This window comes from Suricata suricatta, chromosome 3, assembly GCF_006229205.1.
Source record: "Suricata suricatta isolate VVHF042 chromosome 3, meerkat_22Aug2017_6uvM2_HiC, whole genome shotgun sequence".
Lineage (NCBI taxonomy): Eukaryota > Metazoa > Chordata > Mammalia > Carnivora > Herpestidae > Suricata > Suricata suricatta.
The window spans coordinates 76903400-76913745 of NC_043702.1; the positions used below are offsets into that span (position 1 = coordinate 76903400).

Genomic DNA, 10346 nt, shown 5'->3' on the forward strand with positions numbered 1-10346 from the left:
CTATGCTTTGGTCATCATGAGGAATATGGGGAGGGAGAGATTTGGGAAGTTCTAGTCACACTAAGTCCACTGAGGTCCCCCTGGAAAGGTTCCAAATCCTTCATTTGTGAAAGAATGGGTTGACCTTGGTCCTATTACTACATTCTGCAAGTTCTTTTTACCAAAAATAGTAGAAATCATTTGAAGGAAGCTTACTTACTATCTCTGTCCCACTGCCAGTTTGAAAACAAACTGAACCTCCCTCAGCACGGTTGTAGATGCCAATGAACGTATGTTATGAGCTTATACCCCAGAGTGTGATGGTATATAATTCTGGCCAGGGCAATGTCACTTGTAGACATGGAGACTAGACTTTGAATGGCTTGAGCTTCTGCTCTGTGCATGGGCGAGGGCACCTATGTAACAGAAAACAATACCATCTGACTAATTGGTCGGCTTAGTGCCAGCTGCCACTGCGGCTGAGACAGGCACACAAGCGAGCAAGCTAACCTCAGCCTCCACTTCCTCCTCCTCCAGGAATCTATTAAAAGACAGAAAAGGGCTGTTTAGCCCCAGAGAGTGGGACATGAAGCTCAGGAGCACATTCTCCAGTGTCAGGATTGCAGCAGCTGCAGCCCCGTTTGAGTGACAGTCCTTGCTGCTGCTGGGCCCCAGCACACGCCAGAAGTCAGAGGAGGAAATGGCAGGACTCCCAGGATGTGGCGATGGGGCAGATGTGGGACAAGGCACTCGTTCTGGAGCCTGGAGACAGCTGCTGGGAGGAGGAAGCCGGCGCTTCTGCTGGTCCCTGCCTGTGTCCGGCTACCTCTGAAAATGTATTGCTTGATGCTGTTAGGTGAAGCTTCGGAGAAGTAAGTGAAGTGACAGAGACCAAGCCTTTGAACCATGCGGCAGAAGAGGCAAAAATCCCAAGCATCCAGAGTTTGCCAGTTCTTCCTAGTGTTTGCCTTTATAGACACAAAGTGAATTCTTTATCAAGTGAAGAGTATCTTTACATTAAATATATATTATAAAAATTTTCACACGTAAAAATCAACTAGAATGTCTAACAAACTTTGGTGTGTCCGCTATGCACACCTATTGAGTACTAACACATCTGCCGTACTTGTGTCATTTGTTAGAAGTAAATGTGACAGAAACAATTCAAGTCCCCTGTGTATCACTCGCTTCTCTTCTGTGTTCTCAGAGGTAACTGCAATAGTTCCTGCATTTGGAACATTGGTCTATCTTTCCCAAGCACATTTTAAGCTGTTATACATGCTTAATATACACAAATAATAAAATTTCGTTTTTACTTTTTATAAAAATAGTATTATAACATGATATACATGTATATATGTATGCATATGTATATATGTATATTGTGTGTGTGTATATATATATATACGGTTTTCAATCTGCTTTTTTTCTACCTTATGTTTTGAGAAACTTCCTGTGTTGGTACCTAGATCCCTAATTCCTACATTTTAACTTTTGTATAGTATTCTGTCTTATGAATATACACAATTAAACTGGAAAATGCACATTCATTAAATATTTTAAAAAGTATTTTACTGTTGGGATACCTGAGTGGCTCAGTAGGTTAAGCGTCCAGCACTTCATTTCGGATCAGGTCATGATCCCATGGTTTTGTGTGTTTGAGCCCCACATCAGGCTTTCCGTGAAGTGTGGAGCCTGTTTGAGATTCCCTCTCTCCTCTCTCTCTCTCTGCCCCTTACTCACTCATGCTTTCTCTCTCTCAAAAATAAATAAACTAGGGCATCTGGGTGACTCAGTTGGTTAAAGTCTCTGACTTTGGTTCAGGTCATGATCTCATGTTTGTGGGTTTGAGCCCCACGTCAGGCTCTGTACTGATCGCTCAGAGCCTGGAGCCTGCTTCCAATTCTGTGTCTCCCTGTCTCTCTGTCCTCCCCCTCTCATGCTCTGTCTCTCTCTCTATCAAAAATAAATAAAACATTAAAAAATTAAAAATAAATAAACTTTAAAAAGGGTACTTTACTGTTTCCTATGCTTCATACTGTTTTATGCTCTAAGTATGTAGAATTGAATAAAACAGTTTCCTGCTCTCACAGAATTTACCCTCATGGAAGGGAAGAGTGAAGAGGAGAGGAGATGCAAAATTAGAAAGTCTTTTTACGCGGCACCTGGGTGGCTCAGTCAGTTAAGCATCTGACTTTGGCTCAGGTCATGATCTCACGGTTGGTGAGTTCGAGCCCTGCGTCAGGCTCTATGCTGCCAACTCAGAGCCTGGAGCATGCTCCAGAGTCTGTCTCTGTCTCTCTCTGCATCTCCCCCATTCACATGCTGTCTCTCTCTCTCTCTCTCTCTCTCTCTCTCTCTCTCTCTCTCTCTCTCCCCAAAAAATAAACAATAAAAAATGAAAAGAAAAAAAAAGAAAGCCTTTTGGAAGTAGGCCTTTCTGTTGGAAAGGTTTGAATGAAACCACCAAGTGGTTTCTAAGTTTTTGTCATCATAAAAAATGCTGTGGTCATGTTGTCTGACACAGCACAGACAATGCCATAGGCATGTATCTGTGACCACTGTGGGTATCTCCTTGTGAAAGTGAAGGCATGCATCCCTGGGCAGGGTTCTGTAACATTTTTTTGTGTATAGAAAATGAACATATGTGTATGGCATACTTATGGAGACAGCTGAGTGTCCAGAAGAAACCAACACAGGACTTCAGGCCACTGTCAGCCCTTCCCTCCCCACCTGTCCCCAAGCCTCGAGGATCAAAGTCCCAGCACACAAGTGAGCCGTTCAGAGCTCACAGTGCCTTCTGTGGGAAGTCCCGCTCTAGGATGGAAATGTTAGAGGAGTGGAGGCATCTCAAACCTTAGGAGATAATGCAAAGTATTTCTTTCCTGAAGTGGCTTTACCAATTTACATTGCCCTTCAACAAGCACACAAGACTTTCCATTTCAAAATTTTCTTACCAGAAGGTAACATTATGAACTTTTAAAATTTTGCCAAATCTGTTTAGATTTGCTTCTCAATAATTATTTTTCACTCTGAACATCTTTTTTTTTAAGTTTATTTATTGGTTTTGAGAGACAGAGAGAGGGAGACAGAGAGAGACAGAGAGAGAGAGAGAACATGCATGTTCGCACATGCGAAATGGGGAGGGGCAGAGAGAGGTAGAGAGAATTCAAAGCAGGCTCCCCACTGTCACCGCAGAGCCCAAAGAGGGGGCTCATTCTCCTGGAACCATGAGATCATGACCTGAGCTGAAATCAAGAGTTGGACACTTCAATCAACTGAGCCACCCAGCAGTCCCTGAACATCTTCTCATAAACTTATTGGTCAATGTTGTTTCCTGTTCTGGGATTTATATCTTTTTTTCCCCCCCATTTCCCTACGGTGCCATTAGTTTTTCTTATTAATGTTTGGAACTACTTTATGTAATCCAGTTACTGATCTTCTGTCAAGTATACGCAGATATCACCTCCCAATCTGTGGCTTGTCTTCTAATTTTGCTTGTTAGTACTCTTTGTTCTGTTGTTAAACTTTGATGTAGTAAAATCAGGTAATATTTTCCTTTAGGGTTTTTGCATTTTTGTCTTGTTTAAGACTCCTTCCTTGTCTTAAGGTCATATGGAAGTCTTGCATATTTTCTTACGAAAATTCTCCTGCGTGCATCGAAGGCTTAACTTTGTCTGGCATTGACTTCCTGAGGTGCACATTAATGAGGTTTATTTTATTTTATGGTGACTGTTGGTCCTATGACCACTTACTGAATTGTCCTTCATTTCCCCATTGGCTTACAGACCCCCTTCATAGACATGAAAGCCCTCTTTTAGCAACATATGCTCCTTTATTTGAGAAAAAGGTCCTGAGAGCAACATGTAGCACCTTGACATGAGGCTCCTTGATGGTCTGAGAGTTGACTCTTGTGCGCCCGACACAACAGTCAGGAGAAATGCCAGTGCTGGAGGGACTCTCTCTGTGCATTTATGAGTTGTGGTAATTAAACTTTGGGAGAACTTTTTGACTTAAGACCTATTTAAAAATGTAAGTGAGTTAGTCATGCCAAAGCTCATGTGCTGTTATCATGGGCTCCAGCCTTCAGAACTTCAGAATGAATCTCAGCCAAGATACAGTGTGTGCCCTGTACTTCTCCACAGACTAGAGCCAACCATCAAATTTCATATATTCCAGGTTTGAGAAATGTAATTAGTTGACCTACGATAAACACACTTTATCACTTATGGGTGTTTTGCTCTGTTTCCTGCAAACTGTGAGACACATGCATTATAATCCTCATACATTATTAAAACAGTTTGTTTTCTTTAAAAAATAGCTTGGCAGAATAATATTGGAATTAAACCAGAAATTCAACTTTCTGGACTTAAAAATGGCACAAATCCAGACTGAGATTTAGAAAAAATAAAATAAAATAAAATAACAACCCTCAGCTATTTTAATTAACCAGACCACAACAAATCATCAGTTTGAAGAAGAACTTCACCTATAATCTTATGGTAGAGGTTTCTGTAATGGAAATGCTAACAAAGGAAAGGAGAACGGAAGCAACCCTTTACTGGACACCTCGTATCAATCAGTCACCACAGAAAGCTCTTCCGTATATATTGTGACATTTAAAGCTTACCACAGCCCTCAGACACATTTTAAATTTCCCAGTTTAAGGATGAGAAGATAGTATTTTAAAATCTTGGTAAACCCGTTCAAGGTGCACTGCTAGTAAGCAGTAGTGTAGGACTCCAGATTCAGATCCGATGTTGCCCAATGTCTTTGCTCATCCATTCTCCACCACGGCTTCTGGCTCTAGCATGTAGCTGTGTTGCTGTGAGGAGAGGAGAATCATTCAAATAGCCTAATTGGTTTCAGGAGCAGGAATCAAGTTGAAGCTTGGGACTGGAAATGTGTGACATCTCTGAGACTGTCCTAAGTCTCCTCTGGAGTAGACCCAACATGTGACTGACCTCAGAACCTCTCAGCCTCTGACATAACACTCAAAATCCACCCAGAATTGTGGCACCCTGTCCCCTGGTCATCTTTAAGCTGGGTCAGTGTGACTCGATTCCATATTATAAGCTCCATGATCCTCCCCAAATCCCGAGGGCCAGATGTACGTTGGGATATAGGATATTTGAGTTAAAAAAAATATTATGCTATGATAGCAATTACTGCAGAATACGTCCTACAGGTGTGAGGCAGCAACTTGTCACCTTATAATTATACTGGCGTTTCTGCTGTGGAAGAAATGAATATTCATATTAAATAGGGTAAAACAGGAAAGTAAGTAGGCCTGTCAGTTCAGGAAAGACTTTGCTGCTCTATGAGTTAGAAACCCTTTTGGCTTAGTCTTGAGGATTTCAGAATTACAGGTTCTGTGCCTGTTCTTTTTTTTTTTTTGGTGTTTTATTTATTTTTGAGACAGAGAGAGGCAGAGCATGAGCGGGGAGGGGCAGGGAGAGAGGGAGACACAGAATCTGAAGCAGGCTCCAGGCTCTGAGCTGTCAGCACAGAGCCTGACGCGGGGCTCGAACACACGAACGTGCGATCATGACCTGAGCCGAAGCCGGACGCTTAACTGACTGAGCCACCCAGGCGCCCCTGTGTCTGTTCTTAAAAAACTGGACACTTCTGGAAAACTATACTGCTATTATTTACAGGGGAGTAAAAGAGCAAATCATATTTTGTTGTCAACAAAACTTTTCACACATTATTTCACCTCTAGAGTAGCAATGTGAGAGATTCTCATTCTGTTTTATTGATGAGGCTGTTCAAGTTCAGAGAACTTGAGAGTTTTGCAGAAGGTCACATAGCCAGGAAATAGTAGGGCTGGAAAACACTTATAGTCTCCAAACTCTATATGAAATCTGACCAAATCTATAGGTTCTATTCCCAATTTCACCTCTTTCTACTGTGGGACCTTGCAAGCCACCCTGGCAGGAAAAATCCAGTCCTCCTCCCAGGTTTCTTGTTCACTCTCACATGATTGCCACATTCACAACACGTTTGATGTCAGCTATGTGGGTTCTCCCCCCCCCACACTAAGCAATTCTGGAGATAACATCTGATCCCACATATTAAGGGCTTAGTTAAAGAGGGTTAAGAGTTCTCCCCGGTTCCAATACCAATTGCAAAACTAGGTTGTTACCTGTGCTTCTGACTGACCAGCTATAAATTAGAGGTTCCTACTACCCACTCCTTAGATTTGATTAATTTGCTAGAGTGATTCACAACTCAAGAAAACAATTTACTTACTATTTATCAGCTTCTCATAAAAGTACATGATAAAGGATACATATGATAGTGGAGATGCAGAGCACGGTCAGCAGAAAGAGACAGAGAACTTCCATGCCCACTCCCAGCACCTCCATGTGTTCCCCAACCTGGAAGTAGAAGCACTTCCAACCACATAAAATTGGTATTTTTATGAAGCCTTCATCATGTAAGCATGGTCTATCATGAACTTCCTTTCCAACCCCCCTTCTCTCTCTGGAGAATGGGGGGGGGGGGAGGCAGGGGGCTGAAAGTTCCAAGCCTCTAATCATGGCTTGGTCTCTCTGGTGACCAATGCCACCCAGGAGCCATCCAGGAGTCTACTCAGAGTCACCTCATTTAGGACAAGAGACTCCTATCATTGAGGAAATTCCAAAGGATTTAGGAGCCCTGTGTCAGGAAAGACCACCCAGAACGAAGGATGGCCCCTGTGCTCTTATCACTTAGGAAATTACAATGATTTCAGGAGCTTTGTCAAGAATTAGGAACAGGGACCAGTTATGTGTTTTCTATTATCTCAGACCCCTAACCTTCATCAAGGTTTGGTTTGCTTGTATATAACTTAGAGGCAATTAGTTTTCTGCCTAATTCAAAAGATTGTATAGCACAATATAATCTGTTGTGCTATGCAAGTGTAAGATCCTATTACTGTACACCTGTGTAGGTTGGCTCAAAATCTGCATGTGGCTTTGTCAGGACCAGGAATATTATCTGTAACTCCCTGGGGAAGTCATTGGAACTTATAGAATGGCCAAAAGGGGACTTGTCCTCTCCTGTTGAGCCTAAGCCCATAGCCCAAACTGCAAAGTTCTCATGTTTTAAACTTTCGCTGATCCCTAAGCACATTCCATTCTCATGATGTGCAAATTTTAAAGGACATTTGTCTTCAAGTATGCTGGAAAAATAGATTGAAACCTCTTTATTCATTCGGTCTTTGGACCTTGGAATATATAATTCAGGTCAGAATGTATCACATGTTTTATTGTACATTTCTGTGTAATACAGAAATAGACATTTGAGTGGAAGTTATCTTCCTTTTCAATACAGTTTTTTTAGGACCTCATGTGAAGGCAGCTATGTCAAAATTTGCTTCATGGGAAAACTCTTTAAAAGGGTGTCCAGAAAAATGCAATAAAGGTCATTATTATTCCATAAATTCAGCTGAAACATTGACCAAACCAGTTCCCACCTACGTATCTTACAGGTTTCCACTTGCACTTGTGTGATATCACAGGACACATTGAGCATGGCTTTATTTGCTCAACACTGGAATGATGGAAATATTATACTACACTTGTCATTTACTTCTAATTTTACATACACACCAAATTTCACATAAATAATCAATAACTTGTGTCTATGTGTGTGTATATCTATGTATCTATACTATAGTACATATATACATGTATTGCACACGTATATCTATTATACATAGATATGAGTGGTTATTTATTCAAAAAACATATATTAATTACCTCATGTGAATCATCTATGTCTATGAGGCACTGGATATAGAAAAAGAGAATATAACCTAAAATTGTAACCTCTAGCAGACATTCATGAAAATGAATAATTTGATTAGTGTAGTAGAAGAGCATTACACAGTTTTGTTGAGGGCCCACGGATATCACATATATATGTATATACTCAATGACAGAATCAAGGACTATAGAGATACTACTTTAAATTTTTTAAACATGGAATGATGTTTTGTATGTAGAATATGCTTAATTTGTATTTAATGATTAATATTGTTTCGTTTAACAAGTCTGGAATGTGTTCATCTGGAAAAGAGATCAAACTTTGTATTTGCACGCCATCCTGGGGCAGGGGCCATGCTAATACTCTGTGTAATTCCAACTTTAGTTATATGTGCTGCCGAAGCAAGCATTCAAACTTTATGTTTGAAGGTAATGCTTGCTGGAGTGATTTCTGTATAAGACCAACCTACATTGATTCTTTCTTTTTCTTTCTTTCTTTCTTTCTTTTTTTTTTTTTTGAGAAGAGAGAGAGAGAGTAATGCAAGCTAGGGAGAGGGGCAGAAGGAGAGGAGAGTGAATCTTAAGTAGGCTCCACTCCCAGCATGGAACCCAATGGGGGGCTCTATCATAACCCTGGGATCATGACTTGAACCCAAATCAAGAGTTGGACGCTCAACTGACTGGTCGCCAACGTGCCCCTCCCCCACAAATGAAGGCTTTTAAAATCCAGAATGTGCAGACATTATGTTGTTTTCTTCATTTGTTAGTAACTTCTTAAATTAAAAAAAAAAATAGCAGTTAGAATTGGCTCCCACATATAAAAGTTTAAATAAAAAGAAAGATAAGTTATCAATCAAAACTATATATGTGGTTTCAAAATGCTTTGGTCATTTCTTTGCTAGCATTCTCACATTTCCAGCCAGTCTTTTGTCTTGGGGACCAGATATACCAACTCCTATCTCTGTTGCTTATTGGAAATGTTGATAGAAGATAAGATGGGAAGAGAGGTTGAATTCTTTAAAAAACATATAAATGGAGGATTATCTGTGGATTTTATTGAAACTTGGGTAACTGAAGTTGACTCTGATGGCAGAGACAAAAGAGTCCAGGAGTGTATCTTAGATGGGAGAGGAATTCTACAAAGTATTCAGTTAGTGGCCTTGGCTTTACTTAGCATTATGAGTTGGTAGGGTAGGGTTGTGTACAGAGACAGAGTTGTCACTATTAATTTCTGTTTATGAGACATTCCTAAGATATTGTCAAATAAAAATAATAAACCAACATTGTTATTTTCAGGTATGTGAGCTGTAAAGCTGACACTTTAGCCCTCTGGCCATTTTTCAAGACATTACCTAATACATAACCTCATAATGATGACTAGAGGGAAACATTTTCAAAAGCACAGTCATAAAGTGCCTCGATAAAGCCCACCATAGGTCTTGTAGCAAAATCTAGACATGAATGCCTTCTAAAAGGAGTTGGGGGCACCAGATGTGTCTGCCATTGCAGCTGTATTATTTATAGCATTCAAGATTCTCCATTCCACTTTCGAACAGAGATCCTGGCAGATAAACTACATGACACAAATTTTGCCTAATCCTGCCCCAGGGAAGAAAGAGCCTGTTGAGTAGTTCCAGCAGATAAAACACTGTTGCCCTCTTTATCTTTATGCAGGAGGAAAATTACCAGCCAGTAAAGCCTCACTCTTGCACTTGTGCTCACCAGAGGTCCTATCCAAGGAAGGGCAAGAGTGGGATGTGTGGTCCCCAGAATGAAAGAGTGGCCTGCCAGGACACACTAGGAACCTGCAGGCAGCTGCATTGCTGGCACTTCTGCCAGAATCAGTTATAAAAGAGAGCTGGAGAAGCGATTGTAACTGGCAAGTGCTGGTGTGGGGATCATTTTCTACTTGTCCGCACAGAGTAAAAACTCTACCTGCCTCATAACCACGGCATCTGCAAGAAACATCTCTCTTGGCTCAATTCTTTTCAACTGTGACTAGTCTTCTCTTTCTTGCTTGCTCATTTCATATCCTACATCCCACACCTCTGCCTCAGCCATTTCCATCCAAAGCTGCTGAAAGGTTATGCAAGATGGTGGTTCTTGACACCAGTTGTACATTAGAATCACCTGAAGAGCCTGAAAAGGAATAGCTACACCTGAGCCTCATTGTGTACCAGTTCTAATTCAGATGGTCCAGGCATATGTAAAACATCCACCAATGTGCAGTCAGTATTAACAACCATTCACCTAAAGAGTTAGGGCTTTTTAAAGTAAATAATGAGTGGATAGTAATGTTTCTGGATGTGGGAGTGTGTGAGATAGATAAATCTGGTGACATTTTGCAGGGAATACTGTAAGGGGAGAAAATGACGGTGGAAACCATGGTTTATCAATTCCATCAATATTTGAAGGAGAATCATTCATGGTGGCTGAAATGTCATTGCTGGTGAAATGGCTCACTCAAACTCTTTGTTTAGGCCGTATTAAATATTGTGTTTAAATGTCATTTAAAATGTCTTTTGCTTTAAAAGATAAAATATTCTCTGAAGGCATTTCTATTGAGGAGGATGTATAATTGACAATGATTTGTGCTTGTAGCTAAGGGAAAGTGCT

General features: G+C 40.8%; 1 non-coding gene across 1 annotated transcript; it reads right to left on the reverse strand.

Annotated features, from left to right (window-relative positions):
* Nucleotides 1-8036: 8036 nt before the first annotated feature.
* On the reverse strand, nucleotides 8037-8140 carry LOC115288818. The gene has a single exon (XR_003907208.1). It is a non-coding gene; the product is annotated as a U6 spliceosomal RNA (small nuclear RNA).
* Nucleotides 8141-10346: the final 2206 nt, after the last annotated feature.